Genomic DNA, 25,602 nt, shown 5'->3' on the forward strand with positions numbered 1-25,602 from the left:
GCGAACGCGCAAAAGCAAAAACCGTCACTGCTTTTACTTTTTTTTTTAGTTGTTGTTTAAACTGTGTGCAAAGTGCAGCAACACTTTGCGGCGTCGATTAGTCAATTCCGCTAAAGGAACTTAATCTATTAGTCAATAAGTTTTCGTAACGTTCTAAATGCACACCACACAGCGCACAACACAACAAAATTCAATAAATTCTCCAACTACAAACTTCCAAGCACACCGTAAGTGCTCATTCAAAGAAATATTTCGATCGTTTATGAGTTTGAAGTGTTTTAGTAGAGATCTATTTTATTGACCTGTATTGATGCAAGCAAATGCCTTTCTAATACTTCATATGGTGAAAGATTGTTTTCGAATCGACGGCTGTAAATAATACAATCATTTATTGTGTTCCACTGACAAAAATTAAACAATAATAACAAAACAGAACAATTTAAACTATTTTACCGGTACAGTTGTATAAACTATAATTGATTCTGTTTGTGTGCGTGGGTTTTTTTTGCACTCATCATCAGCAAACATGTTTGACCATCGAACGTGAAATTTTCCACATGAATATATACGATAAATGTGCGACACTGGTGCGCTTTCATCGCGCGCTGTATTCGAATGGGTTGTTAATTAAATGACTAGCACTCTTTGACTTTGATGAAACAAACAAAATGCACGCTGGAGCAGATTTGCGCGCGCGGTGCGTTCGTTCATTGTGTGCGCTTCGACGAGGAACGAATGGCAATTGAAAATATGTACTATGTACGCAGTGTACTTTCGCTTTGTGCGCTTCTGATTCGATATTATTTGCTCACGTTAAAATTATGAAACTATGAAAAGGGTTGCGGCACCATTTATTTTCGTGCACCACTGTTATGTTCACGTCAATCGGATCAAAAATGATTTTTTTTTAAACTTAATTGGTTTTATTTCTTTGTATAAAATAAATAATTGCTGATTATACAACTAATGTTATTACATAGTAATTATTTTCTAATTTATCGCCAAAATTGGATGAAATACCAACATTTTACATCGGTTTATTGTCGAAATTAATAATTGAAAGCAGCTATTTTGTGCAGAGTCAAACATTTCAAGTATTTCGATTTTTTGGCATTTGTAGCAATCGTATGGATGCAATTTGGTCAACTGAACCCAGCAAAAAAGCAACGGCAACGTGAAAGCCAGTTTGCAGCGCACACCGGCCTCAACTCACTGCCCGGCAGGAGTAAATTAGCAAAAACATGTCTGCAACACAAGAACACATCCGAACACACAACATGCGCAACACTCTCTCGTCCACTCTGTGTTCGGGCCCGGCACGGGTGTCCGTTGATTTTTGACCGGAAAATTTGCTGCCAGCCGCGTCGCTCTCTCCGGCCACTGCTGCCGTTTGCATTTTTACACCACATGCAGCTACTGCCTGGCTAATACACTACATATACCTACAAGCTGTGGGTTGGCATATTGCACAAAAAAGCGAAAACGTACCGATCGATTTTTCGAATTTCCTCGTTGCGCCTTTATTCCAACTTTTCGTGCATAATTTATATACGCGAAGGCGCGAGCCGTAAGCAACACATTGTTGGCTGCGGGTTGCTATCGGGGTTCCTTTTTTTCGGCGACGGGCGGCAGATCTTTTGTTGCAAAAAGACGTCCCTCGAGTAGGGAATCGAACCAGACCACAAGCGGGCTTTCAGTGGGGTTGAACAAAGGGTGAAATCAGCAACTCGGATACAAAATCCCAACAATTCAAAACTGCTTTAATAATCCTGCAAAACACAACAAAACAAAACTACGTATCTAAAACTGCTTAACCTATTTATTTGCGCTGGTAAACCCTTGGGGATATCATCTGACAGGTACAGAGGTGTAGGTGGAAGGTTGTTCTGCATATGTTATGATCACGTGTGTGGCAGCGCCGCCGGCGGCAGAACCCCTGGGGGGCTTGGCAAAGTGACCAATCGAGCGTGCGCGCCCGCTATAATAATTACGCGCACCTAATCTAACATCCCGAAAGGGTTGCACGCGCGCGCGCACATACCCCCAACGCACACCATAATCGCCTCATTCGAATCACATGCTTTATTGCTTAATCGACACTCTCTGAGCTGCGACACAATCAGTTGTAATCTAGATTGCGATTAGTCCGAGCAAAAAACGCAACGGTTCACATCATTCACACGCTCAAAGCAAAACCCTTAACCCAACAACTCAAAGGGTTGTCATAGTGTAGTCATAGTAACATCCAATGAATAAAAAAATCAAAACATTGATTGTTTTTCATTGTCTTCGACCCCAATTAACATCTCGGTATCTCGGATACTTTTTTATATATTAAACGAGGACGGGGACGGCGGCTGGCGATGAAAGTGGTCTTTTATCTTCTGTGATTTACTATGACACTGCGGATGACTCGAGGGGGAGCGCGCAAACAAAGTGAAACAAAGTCGAAGATACAGAAGCGAAAATGTCGACGCCGGAAATGAGAGGGGGAGTCGAGCAACGCGACGTCGAATTTAATCAACCACTCACGATATCCAGTATGCTTGTAATTACAAAATGCAGGATATTTAATTAGCTCGTTTCGTTCAGGATGCGAACGTTTTACCGCTGCGCAGTGTTATCGCGCGCGGGGAGGAAATTTGAAATTTTGATTTATTTCGATTGCTTTTTTTACATTCACACAATTCGCAACCTGTTTAAAAACATTTTAAATATCCCAATTAGAAATAAATATCTCGGTGAATAGTTCCCGAGAAGATTTTATCGAATTCAATTTAAAAGTGGCGCGGAAATCAATATTTTTAGCTTTTTCGCCGGCGAAAAACAAACGCATTGATTTATTCTCTTCTATTAAGTTGGCTGGCGTTCCAGGAGCGCTGCTCTCAAGAACGATATAAATTATGAAACTCGCCTTTTGTGTAACTTGCCGTAATAACACAATGCCGATTCGAACAAAAGTTTCGCGCGTTTGCAAACTACGGAAATTCCTAGCGGTAGTTTCAACTCCCCGATAAGTGCCTCTCTTTCACCAAGTGCGAGAATTCTTCGCAGCTGATTAAAAATTAATTGCACGGAATCAACATCAACATTTTTCACATCCTCGCAACTGCATTGCAATGCGCATCGAACGCCATCTAATCGCTAAGTGAAGACAATGCGATTTATACGCAACCGGAAGTCAAACGAATAACAAGAATAATTTAATTAAATTTTTAGAAAATTTAAGAATAAATTTGAATAAAATTGTTTATGATAGTTGCGCGTAACTATCAAGGCGTAGATATTGATGTCTGATGACTGCGTAACGATCCTTCAATCGTTTTTCCTGCAGGCGCGCCAGCACGCCGACACGGTCACGGTAGCACGACAAATAGGCAATTTGTAACATTTCAAAATATCTAAGGAGGCGTATAAATTGCTTCTTTGGTTATGCTGTTTTAAGACCATTACCGCCTCGGCCGCGATTGAAAGCGTCGGCTCGCAGCGTGAAGAAACTGCGCTATGCAAAGCAGTCTGCAAAAAATACCCAGTCTACAAAAGAAAAGCAAAATGGAACTAATTGTACTGCTGCGCAGTAACTAATAGCTTTCTTATCGACGCGCTCCTACAAATCGCGAATGCAAAAAAATTATAAACAACTAAAGTAGGCACTTGTAAAACTATAGACCACACGATAGTGTGTATAGATAATTGTGTTTATTCACGTGCACGATTGGAGCGCGATTGATTGATGACACTTTTTCCCCCTTGCGAATTAAATGCCTATCTAAATTCAATCGAAAAAATTACACCGAGCGCTCTGTTTAATATTCATGAAGACACACTCAGCCGCACGGCGCGTTTCTTTGTTTTACATCACTGCCGATGGGTTTTGGTTTTTCATCAAATTGGAAATTTTACGACGACGCGCCGGGGAAAAAATTGACAGTTTCAATTGTTTTCGAGTTTGTTTAAAGGTTGTGCGCGCGTTTGTTTGCACGTGTAATCTACCCGCCTGCCTATGCGCATTTTATCGTGATGAATATAATGGAAAGTTGCACGCGCGCGGACAGCCGGCCTAGTTGGATTTTGGTTATTTGATTTCTGCAAGCGGCAGGCGGCAAGAGCAACAAACATAGCGTGGAGTGTGGAGTGGACCGGACGTCAGGGGCGGCGCATTATTAGAGAATGCAATTTAGAAAACGCATTTGCTGCCGGTGCATGTGAGCTTGTTTGCGATACTTTTGCGCGCACAGCTCGGAGGTGCATTAGTTAATTACCCTTACAGTGGAGCAAAACAACAGTGATAAAACCAAAATGCTGTTGGCTAGAATTCTATTTTAGTGTATGGAAAATACAGAGCCACCAAACATTTTTATTTAAATACAAACATCTCACTATTCTCAAAAATTTAAAACTTAGTATACACAGCATCCTGTATCACTAATAGAATCAGTTTTAGTTGAAAATGTCACGGTTGAGTTTTTATTTTCCTCAAATTTCAAAATTGACATTTTGGTGGAGGCGCCAATGATTTTTTAATGCTTGGATATTTATTATGCTCCGTAACTAAACGTATTGCGTTGAATACGTTAATAAAATCTTTAATAACATTTATTATCTGCAGGTACATATCGGCCATGGGACGTGATTGTAATTATTAAGTTATTAAAATAATTGAATTTTATTACTAATTGCTTTCCCGAATGCCTAAACAAACAACAGCAATTTATCTTTACCTTGTAACCCTTTCATCGACATACATATACTCTCCACACGTCGACGCGTTTACAACCCAAAGAAAAACACGCCGATAAAATGTAAATATTAGATATTGCCGTCCGCTCAGCTTGTTCATTAACGACCAAGCCGTGAATAAACACTCGATATATTGTTTTATATAGCAAACATGCGTACAAAACAAAAGGTGCGTAAATTAACGATTTGCGTTGATTTGTGATGCTTCACTTGAAGTAAAGTGCAAAGTGTAAAATATGAGTGCAAAGTTTTGTTTAGATTATGAGTATTTGCCTCATTTTTAGCCACTTCTAGTTATTTTATATTTAAACTCTCTCAAGTTCTCGACTCGCATCCTCATAATATCGTTGGAAAACTTAATCAAAACTTTTCGTAGACATCGTAGACAAAGGCCAGTGTCGTGGTGATTTTATCACGCTGGCAAGACTTTTCCGAGAACGAATATGAACCGACTGAGCCAGTCAACAGGGGTGAGCGGACACTAAAATCCCAATTTTATCTTAATTATGCTGCGCCCTTATCTCGCAATATATATTATAACCAAGAACTGCTGCTGCGGGCGATGCTGCTATGCCATTGCTACCCTTGTGTAAAAATTACGGCGCAGGGGCGACCAGACGACAAACAAAAAACATTCACGATGGATATATTGGTTTGTTGGTACTGTGCTCTCTGCTGCGAGTGGAAACGACGCGCAATCAAGGAAACTAATTGGGAAATCGGACCGGACTGGTTGGAATCCGCACAAAACAAAATGCTACTAAATAACATAAGTAGTAAGGATCGACTGGTTGTGTTGGAAGCAGTGTCGTAATAATATCTTCTGTTTTTTTCAGTAATAATAGTCATATTGTATTTTAATTTTAATAAATCGACTTTCTAGATGAGTGTGTTCAGGGCACCGTACGAGGGTGGCGGTATAAGTGACTCGTGTTCAGGGCACCGTAGGACGATGTATGTTCTTCGAGTATTTTCGGTAACAAATATCTTATAAACTAAAAGTGATAGCGATCAACTGATTAAAAATTATGAAAGTTTGGAAAATTTTTTATAAGATAGGATAATAAAATATATTTAATTCGTGGTGTAAAAGTCCCGAAATAGCGACTAAAAGTGCTAATGAGAGCGTTTTTTGATGTTTTTCTGATTTTTTTTTTCATTTCTGAATATCTCGTAAACTAAAAGCGATAGAAAAGATCGAATGGAATATTCTGATTCCTCGGAAAATTCTCTACAAGATAAAATAATGATCATAACGAAAAAATTATAGAAAGCTGGTTGAATATTGTGGAAAGTTAAAAATAAACTTGAAGTTAAATTGAGTACTATCCAAGAATGAAGCGTTGGCAAATTGAGACACTTGAAACAATAGCATTCGAATTGCGCTAAACTGCGTCAAAGTACAGCCAGCGGATGTGTACCTAGTGGGCCGAAATGCACCGAACGGAAGCACAAATTAATCGCCAAATCGAGCAGCAAATTGCACCGCATAGATCTTCCAATTTGGTGCGCATTGCCGCACGCCCAGTATAAACTCATATACCCCGCAATCGAAATGTGAACACAACGACACGGAATCGAAGGCAATCGAAAGCAATAGAATACAGATTCACGAGTGCATTGCGGTCGGGGGCGGGTGGATAGGTAGAGGGTAGCTGCATTCTACGCGCGCATATACACAATGTAGATGTGTTTGTAGCGGCGCACAATGTCGGCCGTTGTAACTCAATTTGCTCGCGCAGTAATTATTATTGTTTATTGTCCTAATCGGTTATGTGCGTTATTACGGGCGATGGGACGCGATCGTTCTGGTTATGTGCGCTTTCAAAGTGCATTCCACATTCCGTACAATGCCTCCGGGTGTGTGTTTCTATGTCGTTGTGATCAATAAAATTTGCTGCAGTGCATTCACGTTTATCGATTTGAGTTGAATGAAATCGTAAACAATTATCAAACTAATTACTATTCATGGGTCATGGGTATTCTCATGAGGTGGTCGGGAAGTGAAATTTCAGACAAAAAAAAAACAAAAAGAAATTTTTATCTAAAAAAAAAACTCTTGATATTGATTTAAAATTGGTATTATTAAATCAAATAGAATAAATAATAATCATAGTGACGTGAATAAATTATGCATGTGGTTTGTGGGTTGCCAAAGACTGAAAACAATGAACTTATTATTTTACATTTACAGGTACCGCTCGTGCGCAAAACCCCCACGGTTTGATCGACTGAGCGCAATCGACGCGCGCACGTCGCGTGTATTTTTGATAATCGCTGACTTGCTTTGACTTGCGCGAAATTCACGTTTCGGTTCTCGTCGTTTCGTCGTGTTTCGGGATGTGGACCGTGGTAATCGCGCGGCTGTGTAGAGCGCCCGGCGAGCGAGGCTTTGCTGTAGGTAAGAAATTCCATCCGGACTGCCGGACACAACAACAACTACACAACCACACGACGAAACTGCTGGAGTCGTCTTCGGTGCGTGTTCGGTGTTCGGGTTTTGTACGTACATTCCGGATTACATTGTGGACAAATTAACTAAATACACAATCAACAGTCTTTTAAGACACAGCATGTGATCGGTGCGCGCTCGCGCAGCATGAATATCTTCTCCACCGAGTGTTTCAGAAGCGTTATCAGCATCGCAACAACACGTGAGTGACTTTTTTATCTTCTGCGTGTTTACATTTTTATCCGGTGTTTATCAAATACCGCACCGAGCTGAATTCGTGTCGTGTTTTTAAAACTTGAATTTCGTGGACAATTAAATAATTGCATTCGAGCGTAGCAATTATTTATCATTATATAATCATTGTTTCGGATGAGTATAGAATGATTGCATGCTGTGCACGTCTGAAGTTCAATAAATAAAATGCAATTAATTAAATATCGATTGATCCAGCAAATCAGGCCCGATTTTACATTGGGGGTGCATTGTAATAGATAAGCCGGGGGATGGTCGAGAGCTTTGAACAACTGGCTTTCAGGGATTATTAAAATGATTACGTTATCGCAGGCGCAGATTAATAATCCATTTTCGTGCACGCCGCCATATTATTACCGCGCGCGTACTGAGTACTCAGGGTCCATTAGTTGAGTTTTTGCTTTTATTAGCGGTTTTATTATCGCCGCGCTTGTTGTATCGAAAATGCGGCGCCAGTTGTGCATCAATTAATTGTTTCGCCCTTTTAATTATGCAATAATTTCATTCCGGGAGCAATTTATTTATAAATTCTATTATGCTAATGATACAGTCATACAGAAGATGATGCTGCACCTGCAACCCTCTGAGAGTTGTAAGTTGTTTGTGGAATATTTGGAACTTTCCTCCTGCTCCACACCTTTACAACGCTACAAGTTGTTGTTATTTATGATGTTGGTACGTGTGTAATGATGTAAACACTCTGTAATTTATTAAAGACCCTCATACACTAGACTCTAAATACCCAACACCCTCACTGTTCATCTGGTGTATTCAGAATATTTGTTTTATGATTAGTTTCTAACTTTACTCTAACTCGGAAGTGTTGTGTAGACAGTCGCCGAGTCGCCATCAGTGAGGGTGTGAGTGTTGGTTGGGTTTGTTTGCTCACAGGCTGGAGGGATGCTGCAAGCACTCCACTATAATTCGAAAATTATCGTTTCCATAACGTGGCATTCCAAACCCGTAGCGCGCGCGCATTCCGAATTTTGGGATTAGTCGAATTTATATCGGGCTTTGTAATTTTACGAATGTCAATTAGAGGATTCGGTAGTTGTAGCAAAATTCGCAACATTGTAGGAATTGTTTGGGCGTCGAGTTCTTTTCGCCCTGTCCTCTCGAGCCATGCGAATAATGTTGGAATGGACGATGCGTTCCGTTGCGCGATGCGCATGTTGTGACCGCGTGGCCCTTGTTGCCCGAGGTCGCATTTACATATCGATAGCGCTAAAAGCCGTGCGCTTATCGTCGTGTTGCACTTGTATCGCGTGTCGTTGTCAGCTGACGCTCTTGTTTTAAAATCCCAGCCAGCGAGCCAGCAACACACAAGAAGATGTTTCCAAGCAATTCAAAGCCATCTCACCAACAGTACAAGTCATTCCAACTCATTTACCCAGAGCAATCCCTTCATACTGTATGATCTCAACTTGCGTAAAGTCCATCGGGAAGGTGTTGGCGACTGGAGTTAGTTTTGTCAACACCCTGTGGTTGAAGATATACCTGCTCGAGAGGAAAAAACAACAACAAGAGGACAAGAAGAATCGAGTGCTACTACTACTGTACGATAAGAAAGTGATCGGAGTCATTAGTCCCAGGCTGGTCGCTGAGTCTTCTCTTCTCCTCTCTGCTGCATTTTTGGGTGACCACGCGCGTGCATTTCTGCTATAAGTAGTTGTCATATCCGAAGCCGGTGGGACTATCTTACAAACTGATGGCGTTTTCGTGTCGCCCCTCAATTTATTGTTTTGATTGTCAAATTATTATCGCTTCAAAATTCTTGCCGCGGGATTAAACCCCACGAACCGATCGGAGTGGAGTCGCGAGTTGAGTTGAAATTCCAACACTACCACAACCATCATCGACAGTTGCTGCCTGATTGTCCATGTGTGTGTCGGTGTGTGTTGACAGTGATGTCTGCACGGTAATACACTCCGAGCTTCCGAGCTGCGAGAGAAACAAACAAGCCATCGAGGAGCTGTCAATCAGTCTGAAAATTAATTAGCCGCCGTTGTTAACGATGTATGTATGCATGCGCACCTATAGCCAAACCGGGGCAAAACGGGATAACGAGATCGAACTGATGAAGCCAGCCAGACTCACAGCCTAACCAACCAGCTACATACTTCATTCCACGCCGCTCTGCATCGGGATGTGATTTCGTGAATCCCTCTGCGCTGCCGTGTGCGTATAATCGTTTTCCGTGATTTTATCGCAATTTCATCCACAGGTATTACAAACTTATCTATTTTGGTTGCGCTCGAGTAGCGCGGGACGCAAACTAACTTTGAATCCCGCCGGATTTTCAGCCGGTTACACAACACGACGCAACATGGCGGCAGCCACACATGCGGCGCTATAATTTAGACGCGAGACAATTAATATTCCGATGAGCGGAGCGCTTGCAATTTCGCTGGCAAACGCCGGAACGCGCGCGCGCCGCATAGCAAATCCGGCTGTGGAGCTTCCTCGAGGAATTGTCTTCCTGCAGACTGACTGCAGGTGGGAGGCGGGTGGTTGAGATGGTGGCGCACGTGTGTAGAAACACATCATCAGATGTCACCGACATGTCAGCGCAAGTGATTTTGTTCAAACATGAGTTTAACCTGACATCACTCTGCATATACAAGTGTAACGTACGTGAATTCTCACTCCGCAGTCAGTTTTATTATTTCGCGCAGAATTTTCTTTCGGTTGCCGAATCGAAAATTTCATATTAAAACACATCACTAAGCGCGTAATTTATCAACCGATGGCGTGAATGCACGGCTTTGTCGCCGACGTCGACCCGATTTGCTTTTTAATAGAAATTCATACAATGCGGGAATAATTACAACGCGCGCGGTATTCATATCGACGCGAAATTACAGTTATTGCGTCGCGCGACGTGCTTTGTCAGCGAAAAGGCGAAGACAGACCAAAGACGGACACGAATCACACGCACGCCTTAAAGAACTGTTATTGTGTGTCGCCATTGTGTGCACCGCCGATGATAATGACACAGGTGTTTGCCGGCGCGCGCGCTTTTTTTTCCTCATTTTACTTTTCTTCTATGCCTGCCGCGAAATCAACCCTTTTCTCATAGAACTAGGCAGGCGAATTAATGCCTCTAGATGTGTGCGTGTGCGTGTGGCGGCTACAATAGACATTCAGGAATTCACTTTACCAAAGTTGGCGAACAACGCCGAACAATTTGTCTTGTGCCAATACGGCATTACATATTGTTGTATTAATTCAATTTCCAAGAAAACGACGCGAATGTACAAGACAAAGAAACACAACAATGAAAAACTTTTCCGGCTTGTTGGAAACTCGTGTCCGCACACACCAAGGAGAGGAGGATTCCAGCGTGAAGCGGTGGAGGCAGTGATGTAATTGGTATTTGTTAGTAATTAAATGTTTTGCGTCGCATTCGTTGGACGAGCACGTTGGATCGAAAACGAAATTGGGATTGTTTGCGCGCTGGCTGTTGTGGATGCGGGGTAGGTTTGCGACTTGTCGGCGTCGGTGTGGTCTTGGCGGTGGCGGCAGACCGCCTCAAGCAGTCTGCCGCCCCCCGCATTCCAACTACTAAATAAGATTATCTCAAACCCTAATCTATCGCCACGCTTGCTTGCGTCGCCGAATCGAAAACACATCCACACATATACGAAACACTCATATATGTGACTAGAGTCGCAAAACTTTTCAGTGTTAACATATTTATTGCTTATGGGCTTTCGCGTCGCGACTCTTTTCCGAGGCGCGCATATTGTGCGCATCAGCAATGTTTGAAATTTATACTGGAAAACGCAGCGGAAATCTGTTGCCGCATCGCGAACTATAACTCGTAAATTATTCACGCGTCATGCGGAGATAACGCGATGAACTTTACCGAAACTCATCGAAATTTAATGTAAATCGACATAAAACAGATGTACACACTTTTAAAACTTTGCAATTTATGTATTTATTTATTTTACAATGCGTAAAAATCCACGATTAAATTTTTCCAAATATGATAATTGAATATGTTTTAACGGTTTGCGTGAATAATTTATGCGCTTGCGGTATAATGACGATGTAAAAAGCTTATAAAATCATCAATAAACTCACATAAAATCAATTTATCTAGGCAATAAAATAAACGAATCGTATTTACGGCTGGCGGAACGCAGTGCGCACTGAAATTTATTACGGATATCAAGATATCCGCGCGGGAAACTAAAATTATTCACTCATTTGCGGCGAGAGTGGCCGCGCGCGGCGTCACTTTGGATGCGATTTTTAATTTCCTCGAGTAGCGGCCGCTGTGTGCACGCAATTTATTTATATTTATGCAAATTGAATCGAAATTATTATGCTGCCAGCCAAAGCACTTTTTGCATCAGCGGACAATGCATATTCTACAAGTAAAACAAGTATAAAAATTAAGTGCAAATTTATTTCGGCATTATTGCAATAAAAAAACGAATTTTTAGTAAAATTTTCTGCACAAATGGAAGCAGTTTCTGAAGGTCTACCACTCTGTAAATGGTCACAAATGATGTCAGCGGGGAAAAAAGTTCTCTAAACGACGAATTTCGATGCGATGTGATCTGCTACTGGGTTCTTCATCGAATTCCAGGCGGCGGGAATCACGGTCACGGGCCGCTAATGCCCCATCTGTATGTACGATGCGCGCCGGGCGGCGGCCGACACGTCAAAGAATTAATTAATGTTGCATTATAAATGCGCGCGCGCGATCGCCGCCGCCGCCCGCGCCCGCTCCACATCTGCATTTTAATGCGGCGGGCGCGCGCGTTTTAATTATTAATTTCGAACAATACACTCGCCGCGCGGCGTACCTCTTAATGCGGCGTGCAGAAAAACAATGCCCGATGATTGATAATTAACGACCGGGCCGAACGGCTCGTTAACAATGCGCGCGCGCACCGGCATCGTGTGTTTTAACATATCGTTTTGTGTTGCAAATTTTATTTGCGCGCGCGCAGTGTTCTCATTATTGCCTCTCCAGTCTGTCGGATTTTTTTGCGCTTCTTACGAATTCTCGCGTCTAGTTTTTGCGCCCAACTGGGGCGAGCGCGCTTCTTGCATCATGAATTCATAAATGCACGCGCCCGTTGAAAGCTCGCTCACATCTCTCGATGAATTCCTGCTTAACGTTCAACGCTCTAATAATCTACGCGCATAAATATTGAATATAGTTAGATAATTCAATTAAGGCGCTTGCCGCGCATTTAATGATAAATTAATTACGCATGCTTGTAAATTACGCCAAGCGACAGTTTTGTAATCTTATCTTTTATGATTATTGTTTACGCGTTGTGCAAAGTCCACACATATATGAATCAGTAATTAATAATTAATAATGAAACTGTTACGCAACGAGGTTTCAATCAACTTAAGTGAAACACAAAAGTTTTCAACTTTAGTTGATTGCCACTGCGTTTCTTTAAGGACCTTAGTGGATGGAATTGATTTTAATTGTGTTTTCGCCCTTGTGGAGGTCGCGAGCATTAACTAAGCGCGCCCCTCGTCCAAAATGTCATCGAAAGTACTTCCTAATTAGGGTCCTACTGATAACTCACGTTCGTCGCTCGAATAAATTGTCCCTTCTTGTCGACACTGTCCCCGGAAAGACACCTACACTATATCATAGCATAAAAAATATTTTCTCCGAAATTATATTCCGAATTAACTAATTTATATGAATGAGTAATTATAAATTTGTTTTCGCTTGAAGCAATTTAATTCTGCGTAAATATTTACTCATGGCAAGATGGCAGTTAATTTTTTTCTGTGTTGGTGCGCACCGCGAGCGCCGAATACTCTTGCATTGTAATAAAATATAAAATGATATGACAGTCGAGAGATGTAAGAAGAAGAAATGCGAAAACGAAATACTTACAATTTCGGACGGAAAGCGGACGTGAATGCGAAGGGCGAACGATGACAACGTGGGCACGATTTTCTAAATGAATAAGCGTAATGAAAAGCGCGAGTTATTAAGAAATTCCAGCGATTGTTAAATAAAAGCTTACGAATCGCAATTTTATATTTTTTCATGCGATTCCTCGCTTACCAGGTTAATTTACTTGAGGTAAATAATAAATTATTTAATTTTTTGGTATTTTTGCTCCGCCTACATGAAAAATTCAACTGTTTGCGCATGCGCAGTAGGTGAAAGAAGTAGGCGGAGCAAAATGATACTTTTTAAAAGCCTGACACACACATTATAGCAGTTATTAAACGCGCTCGTAAATCACGCGTTTTTACGCTTTTTTAAATAACCGCTGAAACGTCGCAGAATTTATTTCTTACTTCTGCGAGTACATAAAAATAATCACGCCACGGCTATCATCGCCCTCAGCTGCGCAGCTGAAATATAGGCAACCGGAGCACACGACCGCAAGAAGAACGCTTGCAATCATTTTTCTTGGTCGCACTACTGCATTTAACGTCTGTGCGCGCTGCCGAATGCCGGGCGTTAATAAAAAGGTGCAGACAGTTTTTCCCTCGGACCTCAGGGGTAGTCTTGTAGCAGGTCGAGCGCAGACAGCGATCCATCACGATTGTATTATTTATATCTAATTGTAACCAACAACGAACGCAAGAAACGTCTCGCAGGGTTAAAGCACAGGCGCACAAAAAAAAGGTACACACGCGAGTGGAAGAGAAGAAGCGCAGATAACTTTTCCCAATTTTAGTCTGCGCGCCCGCTCCGCATGCAATTTCAATGGGGATAAATTTACGGCGAACCTTAGAGGGTTGCCGAAAAAAAGGCCGTAGAAAGAAGAGGAATGTAAATATTGTCGGAATATATTCCGCGGCGCGCACGCAGTAAATTAGCATACGTGCGCGCCGCGGATAATCGACTCGCGCCCCCGCGATCTACCTGCATCAAGGGTGCGTACTTTTTTTTCCACTTGGTGGACTCGTAACATATGGAGCAAACACTTCAAGACACTGCTGCATAAATTTACACTTATATACAGTGAGCAAAAAAGACGCAACTCTTAAATTTATACTAAAAATAAAAGCACCCTGTGAATGTGAGTAAGGGAATAGAATACGCGAATGGCAATTGCACCCCATCATACTAAGGTGTTGTTTAGGGGATGGCGGATAGGGGGTTGAAGTGCACAATGACATTAGTAGCGAACTTTGCCCTGTAGACAAACAAGCTTCAGTTTATGCATGCCGGGGCATCATTTCAATAACATCGTAAACTTCTGATTCACTTTAGGCGTTTTAGGTGCTCGCAGGCGCAGGAGGCTGGCTGGTACGGAAGCAGTAATGAAATTTTAAATCGATTTCGCACTGCCAGACGCTCGCACTAATTCAATTAGCCGCAGAGACGCGACACTAGACACTAGGTGGCAGAAAGTCAAAGTCAGGCAAAGTGGCAGGCAATCAACCATACATTCAATCACTGTTTGCGCATGCGCACTACTCGCCTACACATCTTTGTGGGCGGAGCAAGTTGTATAATTATTATCGATTCGCAATTCTAGGAATAAAAACCGAGTGAATTTTTCGTAAGTAGACGTTTTACGACTTACGAGTGGAGCAATTTTTATGCGCGCCGTCTGGTCTGCCACGTAATAATTTTTTGCACATGGCACCCGAAAGATATCGTACACTCATACACGCATGCGGCAATAAGTTTGAGTAGAATCGCCAGGATTTCGGTGGAATTTTGTAGCCATATGTTCAACGCGTTTTCGAAAACGCTGTGCGCATGCTGTGCTGCTGCGACACACAAAGGTAACCAACCCTTTTTAGGGTTATCGCGCGTTGAACCCGCCCGCGCGCGGCCTCGAAACAAAACAAGCAAAACACACCGACGATGGTGTTGTAGAGAAGCATCTCAATGCGAACCCGTTTGTAGTACTACACTCACACACGGCTTCGTTTCACGGGCGTTAAATTGTTTTTTATATTTTTATTTACGGCGAGATCAGGTATCAATTTTATGTCGAGGATTTACGGGCGCTGCTGTGCGTTGTTCGTTTTTCGCGTCTTAACTCGATTCGCTTTATATATTGGCGAGATTGCGCGGACCCTCGAAGAGGTGTCTCCGCGAGCTACATCTGCGAATTTACGTTTAGCGCCGTTGCGCTGGAGGGAAAAAAGGAGCAAGAGGAAAAAACAACCGAGTCTAACATCGTGTTTTCGGTTCTTTTCTTTGCGGATTTGCGTTGCGGCGTCGAGCGCACAGTTGCTGTTGCGACGGATTTCGCTCCTCTCGCGCGCGCATGTCTTTAACCGAGTTTTCGTTGACGTTACCATTACTTGTTCGAGTTTTCGCACGGAAGCACATCGTCGCTTTTACTGCCTTGATGGCGGCAGTACTGACGGCGTGGATAGATTCGATCGTGCCGAATCCGCAACTCGGCTGCATACTCTGCATACCGATGGGTTGTAACCACTAACCAGTAACCACAATTTCGGAATCAGCAAAAAACTAACCATTTTGTAACTAAAAATAACTACTAACCCACAAACATTCTATAGGTATATTTATTTTTTTCCTTTACGCGCAACGATGTCACAATTATTTTTCTTTTCTCGTATTCCACGTGTTCACTTTTGACAAATTATGCCGATTGGAATGACCATGGTGCATCCGTAACGGCATTTTTAGCCGCATTATTAATTGAGCGGAATATAAATTCTTGCGATTGCAGAGTGTGTGCACGCAGTGTGCCCGCGGTTCAATCCGAGCGTGTGATTAATAATTGCCATTAATGCATGTGATACAGATAGAGTTTTCACGTTTTCAATTTGTAGACATTAGTCATTTGCTGCGCATGCGCAGTAAAAAAGTAGGCGGAGCAAGTTGAATGTTTTGATTTGATATGGTCTCAAATTGCCTATCGATCAGGTCGATCATGATGAATTCCGTACCGAAACTTATTCCCACACATGTGCGAGCATCATAAATCTATCTATCTGCGCTGCAAGGAGATGCGCTCGTTTCCTGAGGATCGGATGCGCGCGCGCGGGCATTGTACATGCAGACGGTAACATTAGCGGTGCAGCTAAACGCGCATAAACGCAGTGGCAGCGACCGCAGATGAGGAGATGATATGCCAGATACGAGCAAACGACGTTATCCAATCGCGCTAATTGATTGGCGGAATGCTGGCTGTGTGCAACGGTAACCGAACACGCCGGACAGCGCAAAATCTTGCAAAGTGCAAGGAAACACCAGCGAAACGCTCAAAACTAGAAGTTTGCAAACTTCCACTTGGTAGTTAAGAACTTTCCGAGTACCTACTTTAGACATGTAGGTTAGAGCGGTTAGAAACTAAAACCGAAAATAATTGAGATAAGTAGCGATAAAATATTTAATGACGTGTGTGTCTTGCTCTTTGTTTCCACTTTCCACGGCGCGTATCCTCAACTGTCGGAGGCTGATTTATTCAAATAGATTAATCGATTTGTTTGGGCGCGCGCATACACATTACGCATACATTGTTGTTGTCCAGACGCTGGACAAAGAATCAATCCGGGCTTCTTGACTCATTATACCATTGTAATCATGTCTCGCTGTGCGCGCATGTGTGCGTTGATTTGCGACGCTGATGTCTCGAAGAATGCTGAAGAAGCTTCTGCGTTTGCATATCGAGTCGGGTAACAAGCGAAAACGTCGCAAACGCAAGCGAAGCAGAAAAATATTACACTACAATCGTGATTCAGATGAGAGCAGTAGCTACACGGTGGGTTTTTTTGCTGCGCATGCGTAACTACATAACCAAGCATAAAATATGCCAACACAAAGTGGGCGGAGCAAATGTGTAAAATTTGAGGGATAAATACTGATTTTAAAGCGTTTTAAGTAGTAAATTAAGTGAGGAAGACTATGAAACCTTGGAACAAAACAACTGATGGCGTTTTTACACGCCCGTGTAAGAAGTGCATATGCTCGGATGGTAACTCTTTCCAGCTGCAGCTTGCCAGCCGGGGCCGGTCAGCGAAATTATATTCGTTACCAACTTCCAAACGGTCGTAAAGCGCTCTCGGCGAGCGTATTGTTGTCGGACGACGCAACCGACCATATATCAATCCCGGCGAGTCGCGCGCTCGCCCGAAAATAGCCCGGGAGTTGTTGTTGCCTGCGCTATCACTAACGTTGCCGCGTTACCACGTCGGTAACGACCCGCCGCCGCCACCGCCGCCACCACCGAACAATACAGGGACGACATGCCCTAATGTCTAAACTGTCTGCGCTGTGCTGGAAACGCTAGTGCTAGAAAGCACTCTGACAATGCACGAAAAATAGTGTTGCCAAATCGTGTTTGAGCTTTTAACAGCGACAACAACTCGCTAACTTGAGCCAACAAATATGCCCCATCTTATATATATATATTCATATTTTGTTATATATTGCACTGATGACTATGGGTGTGCTTTCACTCTGAAATGATCTCGTTAGCTTGGTGCTAGACTTTTGTGTTGCTTTGCAAACCTTTCGGTTAATGTAGATTTATTTTGCATTCATTCTGACCCACTTTCTCAACATTAGCACAATGTACTAGTATCTGCTTGGTGCTAGGTAGCTGCTAGATGATCCCATGATCCCCTCGCTTGGGTTGCGACACCCATTTCGGTATGCACGGGTAATATCCCGCGGGACAACTTTGACATTTACGTACGGTTACAACAGGCGTTACCTTGGTTTGCGACTCTCGTTCCTTGGCGATGTTTTACAGGCTGCAAAACTCCAGAAAACACATTCCGAAAGCAATAAATTAATTCGGCGCATTTTTTTCTTTCTGAGAAAATTGTTAGATGTAGCGAGTTTTATTCAATATTTGTCCAACACCGAAAATTAATATCCTCTTTTGGAGGTAGTAGCTGGTAGCTGGAAGCTGAAAGCAATAATTCCATGCTTCTCGGATAAAATTCCAGCGGCGTGCGAGCTTTTACCGGTGCTGTCGAGCAGTCCAGCAGAAAACGACCACTGCGAATGAGTGTGTGGGTGTGTAGCCACTATCCACTCTCGTGTATCTAGTATTTATTTATTGTATCGACGGATGTTCGCCGCCTCGCCGGCCGAGGGCGAAATCGATTTGTCAGCACTTTTGGGCCGCGCAATTTATTCTTTGTTTTCTCGAAGGTATTATGAGTCGGGCCGTACCTTTTCTCTTCCAAGATACTTTAATACTTTCGCATGCTTTGTCGTTTATCCTTTATCCTCGGTTCGATTTTTCGCGCGCAGACACTTTTCTCTCCGTGCGTTATTAATGCCGCGCCCGCGTGCGCGCCGAAAATCGATCTAGTTTGGATTGAGTTAATGAAAAAACAGCTATAAAGTCGACCTTTCCCATTAAATATCTAATCGTCCGCGCGAGCCTATAAAGCGGCCTAAATGTGCTTTCCGTGTTGGCGAGTCGCTGGGTTCTTTTCAACCCTCTGGATTAGGACCTTATTGCGCGCGTTTTATGACGCAATCAAATCTACAACGCAATATCACATTTAATTACTAATTTTTGCGTTAAACGTTTCTTTATTTTTTTTCGTCAAAATTCTAGCATAAGTTGCAATATTTTGTCACACAAAACGCAGTCGATAGGAAAGTTTAAGGATCATGTGAACGAGTTTTATGAGACACTGTGCGCCATATGTGTAGCTGCACTCTTGGCACTTCATTCCTGTATTCCGGAATCGGGACCCGGATGAATATGCCATGCGGCGCACGCATTCCTTTCACCTCGTGCGCTGCACGCGCGCCAATTTCTAATAAAAATGGGATTTCTTCCAGTCATCCGTTATGAAGTGAGGACATTATATTGGCTTTCCGGCGCTAAGTTGGCGTAAGTCGGCGTGCGCTAAACGGAGATTCACGTCCGGAAGCTCAATACGCTTCACCTTCATTCAATACATTGCAATTTGAATTCGTAATTCGATCTTGCGCGCGCGCACGCTCGCTGAGATTCGAAATCGAACGCGGGCCGACACGCGCCGTACACGCCGCCCCCCTGTAAATTGCATTCCGATTTTATTCCTTATTCTATTCCGGAAATCTATCTCAATATCTCGGAACTGCATAAAATTTATTTACAAATCAATATGGCATCAGGATCAGCCTCACCGAATTTAATTTCGTTTAGGCAAACATTTTTTCTGTTGGAATCTCATCACAATGACGCGAGTCACTCTTCACTTAACAGCGTCATCTCGTCACGGGTATAATAAGGGCACACAGTTGGAATAAGGTTTTTGAAATAAGACTGCTCCGACAGATATTCGCTTTTATGGCGGCGTCGGCGGCGGCGATCGCCGTCTCTCTAAATCGTGGATCTCGATTCCCCTTTTATCTAGTTATATTTTTTTCTTTGCTGCTTTTCTAAAGTCAGCGTCGCAAGAAATGGCACACGAATCACACGATAAAGGTGTGCGCGACGACTCATAATAGGAATCTATTATCGCGCCGCCAGCCAAGACCAGGCGAGTGGGAGTGGAGGAGTTTTTGGCAACGCCAGCGGATGATTTAGGGCTGGCGGCATCAGGCGGCCATGAATCAGATGAATCAGCTCCTCTCTTGGTCCTTGGATTAGAATGAATGAAAAGTAAATCAGCGGATCCATTACGAGCTCCTCTTTGAAGCAAAAACATGGAGATTCAACGAATTGGGTTCGAAATTAAAATCCCCTTCACTACCCCCACCACTTTTGTAAGGAGGAGTCTATTTCGGTAGAGTTCTTTCCATGGATATGGCAATGTCACAAGTCTATGTTTATGTATATTATTCTAAATCGTCGCCGCTGGCTGCCGAAGTTGGTTCTGGTGCTGGTGCCTTCATCCCCTAAACTGCTATACCTTTGTAAGTACGATTGTGTGCTTTGTGCTATCAGATCGGCGGGCGCGATGCTTACGCTTCTCACTCCTCTGCGCTTTTCCACCCTCGAGGGGAGCTCTACAGTCTCGAGATGCAAGACTACCAATTTCCCTACTACTACTACCACTACTTCTACTCTTGGAGTGTTGGGGCTTTGAGGTTGTCATCCTTAAAATTCGGCGTCTCGCAGCCGATAAGCGGACGCTAGTGGATTGCACGGATTGTAACGATTCGCCTCTTACCCTCTTCTTCTCTCTCTCCACGTCGCTGCGTACATTATACCTCGATCATGAGTGCCGCGGACGTGTTTGTAAGTAAGCCGAAAGTATGCGCGGCAGCCGTCATTCAAGATAACTACTATCAGCAGGATACGTTTGTGGCTTGGTATCGACGCGGGGACGGACGGGCACAATCAGCCCTCCTGTCATTTCACAAAGAGTTGGAACGGCAGGTAGTAATAGAACTTTTGCTTTGTACCACCACTACCTATATCAACATATTTTGTTCAAATTGCTATGAGGCTACTCGTCTAGTGATTACTTCTACGCTAAGCTGCTTCCCCTTCTTAATTTTCTTAATTGCCTGCTGATCAAGTGTAATTATTCCGTGCGAAGTTTGAATGGCATTGTTTCCGTTGTTAATGAATTGGTTATTGTGTGCGCGCCAAAATGGTCAATCGAACACCCGATCGCCCTCGAAATCGATTCGCCAGACAAAGGAGGCGACACTTTTGTCCTTACAGTCGAAACCTCCACCAAACCCATCGGATGCGGCGAACCTCCTTAGAGACGCCTGATGCTGTGCGGTGCGCCGAATGCTTTCAGCGCCTAGCTCGTCGCTGGAATCGATTCGGGCCGACCGCATCAGACCGGCAAGATCAACCAGCCAGCCACCCCCGCAGCTAATCTAAACGCTGCCAAACCCCACATCCGAACCTATCAATAATTGACATCGTCGGATAGCACTATTTAACACCTTCTAAAAGACACACTCTGCCCGAATCACATTAACTAACTAACCGCCCGCTTAACCAAAATGGCGGGCGCGGCACGCACGTCAATCATATTTTTGATGTAATTATTTATGTAGATAAAAACGCGTGCGCATACACGACGCAAATGGAATGTTTGCTATGGTAATTGTTTAATTTCAAGCGGCCCCCCGAATTGCACCGAGGGCGGCAACGACAGACGTGTGTGGCAATTACGTCCCCGGACGAGTGCCGAGCAAATATTGACAAAAGTCGGGAAATTTCATATAAAAATTTTGCGCCCGCGAAAAGTGCTGCGAGTGCGCCACAAGTGCCGCAATGTTTACAGTTTACAATTGCTGTTATCGCACATATTCGACAAGCGTGTCACTTCGATTCGTTAGGCAACACATCCGCCATCTTGTCAAACACTGCAGGCGACATGTGTGTTGCAATTTTTGATTCTCTCCGCCGCGACAAAACTGCAAACTGCAGTTTCTATCACATGTGAAGATATCTTGTGTCGTTAATTTGGTTTTATTACTTCTGGGGACATTTCATTACGATTTTATTCCGTCATGAAACTTGAAACATTCCAGTGTCTCTCAATCGCTTGAAAAATTCTACATGCACACAGAGGAAGTTTGATGAAAACTGGTCGATGACATCTATGTCTTCATCCTGAAATGGACTTCTTTTATTGCTAGTCATCAACGAGTTTAATTGCGCGGCAATTAACATTTTCTACTATTTCAATCGAAGTTGATTCTTTTGCGGTTGTGGTTAGGTTTATGACGCCATGTTTATGCGAGTGCATTGCTAGAGGGAGACGTAAAACGTTTCCGACGTTGCGAAGAATTAATCTCACAATAAATGACTTTATTATAAGTTTGATTCATTGCGTGCGGCGTCGTTTGGTCGCATAATGACGACGATAATTAATCATTGGTGATTTGCAAGTGGCACTTTTTTGCGTTTTTTTTTTAATTTCGCCTTGCTTCTGATTAAAATTAATGAATATTATTACCGCCCAGGGGCTTCCAGGGGCCAGTGACATTCTTTTCGTATTGTTAGCAATCTCATTCTGCGGGCTTTCTTCCGGTTCGGAACAAGAGCACGCAGCACTTGAAGTAATGCCGGGCGCATATTTAACCTAGCGTACGATATTTGTTTTGCGCGTAATTTAGTTTTAAAAAGTGTAAACCCGCATGCAGTGTGCGATAGAACGCGTTTTATTAACGTTTTCCGGTTTGCATAACTATGTGTGTGTGTGTGTGTGTTGAGATAAAAACTTTTCACTTACTTTTCGATATCGATTTCGCCGCCGACTCGCCGTGCATACATGCATACGAAATGAGATGCGATTCGGCGCGGAATAAACATGCCCCTGGATTACCATACTCGACTTGCACATGCTCCGCATATATGCACCCTCTCACCTGTGTGTGCAGCAACGCCCAACTTTCAACCACCCGCCGCCCGTAGTCGTCTTGCTTGTTATCGTGTTTAACGCGAAGAACGCAACATCGGGATTGCAGCAAAAGCGGATTATAATCCGAAAATCTGAAAGTGTAGCGTAACGTACGTATCATAGCTATGGTGGATTTTTATCAGTTTTTTTTTCGGTTTTAGAAATTTTTGATTTTTGCATAAAACAAAAATGTATTATTCACGATGGCGCGGCGGACGTTGTTTGCGCTGATGCGCACCCAGTTACATGAATTTACATGCCTTACACACATATCGAGCAACACCGAAACTTTTAACGCACATCGCGAATGTTCTGCGGCAACATTTTTAAAATTTAAATGTGCACCCAGCGCAGCGCACGCCCGCCGCGACTAATTTAATCATTTATTATACGACGGGATTATGCACGTGGAATGTCGAGACGGATTTCGCCGCCTCCGCGGTGGAGAAAAGTTTCGGCGGCGACCTTGCTTGCATTCCGATGATATTCAAATGTCCCGGGCGGCTTCGCGCATCCAAGTTTCGACAAACGAACGAACATTTGTCTTAATTTCTTCGCCGCCGTCGAAAACTTTCGCTTGCATATTTATATATGTGCCAACATGCACAAGTCAACTATGAATGCCTTCGCGAAGACACATCCGGTTCGTGTCCGTGTCCGTGGAATTCATTTTTCATTAGATTTCATTATCGCAGTCTAAGACGTCACGTCGACCTTTTTTTTTCTGTACACCGGCGAGTCGACACACTGAAACCAATCAATATTTCTTTGCGAACGGGGGCGGCAGCTCTACCACTCACTGTATTATTAAAGTCTGACATTAAATTTTCAAAGGTTTCGTTTGGTCAGGGGTTACGGTTTCAATAAAGTTTTTTCATTAGCATTTATGCCATAAATCACTAGTGAATTATGACATATATTATTCACGCGCACTTTAACCTTGATTTTTCTCTCTGGGTGAGTTGGCTGTCAGATGGCGTTATCCCGCGTGTAAATCTCATTTCTTCAGGAATTTCGCTCTATTCATTGCGCTTAATTAACTTCGTGTACTTGTTGTGGTACTCGACGTTGTGTTGTCGGCTGAATGTTTATGAAAACGCCGCATGGTGCGGCTGTGCAAACATTGCCACGCTGATAGATATAATGATATAATGAGTTTGCAATCGAAAGTGTAGTCGAAACGAAATCGTTGAAAATCCGATTGCGCGCCGTCGTTGAAACAAGAAAAACTCCCGGCGGCCCTTCACTTTGCCAGCGCGCAGATAAATAATTTCATTGTGTGTATCTTATATATCTTCGGCCGTAACATTCAGATTAATCGCGCTGATATTAAATAATATATGAATTAAACGCATTAGTGCAGAAACGGCGCATGGGCGGTGATTGCGACACAGCCTGCCACTTTCGTATCTAAATACAGGAGTGTATTTAACGCAAAAAGTTGTTGGGTTTAGTTGCGTTGTGTTGTTTTTAGTTACTTGCGGTGTGTTTATGCCGACTGGTGGTGGCACAATAATGACGAAAGTAACTAATCGGCCAGAGTCGCAGCAATAACAGTTTGTTGCAGCGGGCAGCCTTCGATTTTTAACTGGCTAATGATTATTAATGCAATTGTTAAGTGCATATGCATAGATCAACGCGAGCGCACCTTCACCGCGTTCGTTTTCATTTCGTTTCGTCGTCGTGACCTCAAAGTTTCATTGCAAAATTGAATTTTTGTTTTTCTTTCGCGCTACATCTTTAAAATCGTGTTTTAGACAGAAAAAAAAACATCGAAATAATATAAAAAAGGTGTGTATCGATAAACATCTATATTATCTATAATCTAGCATAGTAATATAGGTATATTTGAATTTGGGTGAGTCGCTCGTAAGCAGTAAAGAAATAAAAATATAAATTTTTTGTACTGCAGTGCTTAACCAAAGGTCAACGCTGTGTATTTGACGTATGTTTGGTTGCCTGTTGAGTAGTTATTGCAAAATAACTTCGGTGCAGCACAACCTTCGGTTATACACTGACAAATTATTTAATTGCAACTGTTAAATGAATATTGAACGTGCATAGTTCAGCGAGTGCGCACCTTCCTCGCGTTTTGCATTTCGTCGGTTGTAATTTAATTATAAAAAATATCCACCGCATAAAAAACAGGCTCGGCCTGTTTCATTCAGGTTCACTTGGAAAATATATAATTATTGGTTATTGCGATTACGCCTAGCTAATCGCCTGGTATCTGGTAGTAAACGTTTCGCTTATAATTAATGTAAAATTCACACTAACACATAATTACAGGTGTGTGCACGCCGGTGCGTTCGGCTTTTTACATTTCGAAGCATGCGAAATGTAGGCATATAATCATAATTATGATTGTACTAATTTACTGCAGAATTACAACCACTGGTTATGCGCCAATACCGCCAATACATTCGTTCGATTAAAACTTGCTATGCCTCGACATACATCTACCTTTGTGTTTGTGTTTGAGGTTATGTACTGGTGGCTATTTGAGGTGCTGTTAATGCACATGCTTTGCATAAATATATTAACCCTTATCATAAAATCACGGCGATTTATATCACACGCTGTGACTGGTGGCGTAAAGTTTGTTGAAAACGGATTTCTAGCCGGCGTGCGCGCGCGAGAGGTTCTGAATGCGGTTACTTTGCGCCGCCTGAAAAGGGCAAAGGATTTCGTCCCGAAACGCTTCGTGTGACAAGTCGCATTTATGGTTTTGAATTATAAACTCTCGACGTTGACGAACGCCCACGGTCGCGCGTTATGAACTCACCCCTTAGCCGCCGCCCCCGGGGGTTGTCGGGGTGAGCGAGGTGGAATGTGGAATCGTAAGTTACGGATTTTCCCGCCGGTTCCAGTCCTGCAGCGTGCGCTAATTATTC

General features: G+C 43.0%; 1 protein-coding gene across 3 annotated transcripts in view; it reads left to right on the top strand.

Moving 5' to 3' along the window:
- LOC135797814 (latrophilin Cirl) overlaps positions 1-25,602 on the top strand; it is a 108,352-nt gene that overhangs the window by 17,335 nt on the left and 65,415 nt on the right. For 2 of the 3 annotated variants that reach the window (XM_065310343.1, XM_065310346.1), the window contains exon 1: positions 7,069-7,394. The exons of the other annotated variant lie outside the window; for it this stretch is intronic. The gene's annotated coding sequence lies outside the window, so the exon portion shown is untranslated. Of the gene's footprint in view, positions 1-7,068; positions 7,395-25,602 lie in introns of those variants that run through there. 3 annotated transcript variants of the gene reach the window in all.

The sequence above is a fragment of the Atheta coriaria genome, unplaced genomic scaffold, assembly GCF_025399875.1.
Source record: "Atheta coriaria isolate IRGN ID8LTWV9N9 unplaced genomic scaffold, Caltech_Dcor_3.1 hic_scaffold_8_pilon, whole genome shotgun sequence".
In the NCBI taxonomy this organism is placed as follows: domain Eukaryota; kingdom Metazoa; phylum Arthropoda; class Insecta; order Coleoptera; family Staphylinidae; genus Dalotia; species Dalotia coriaria.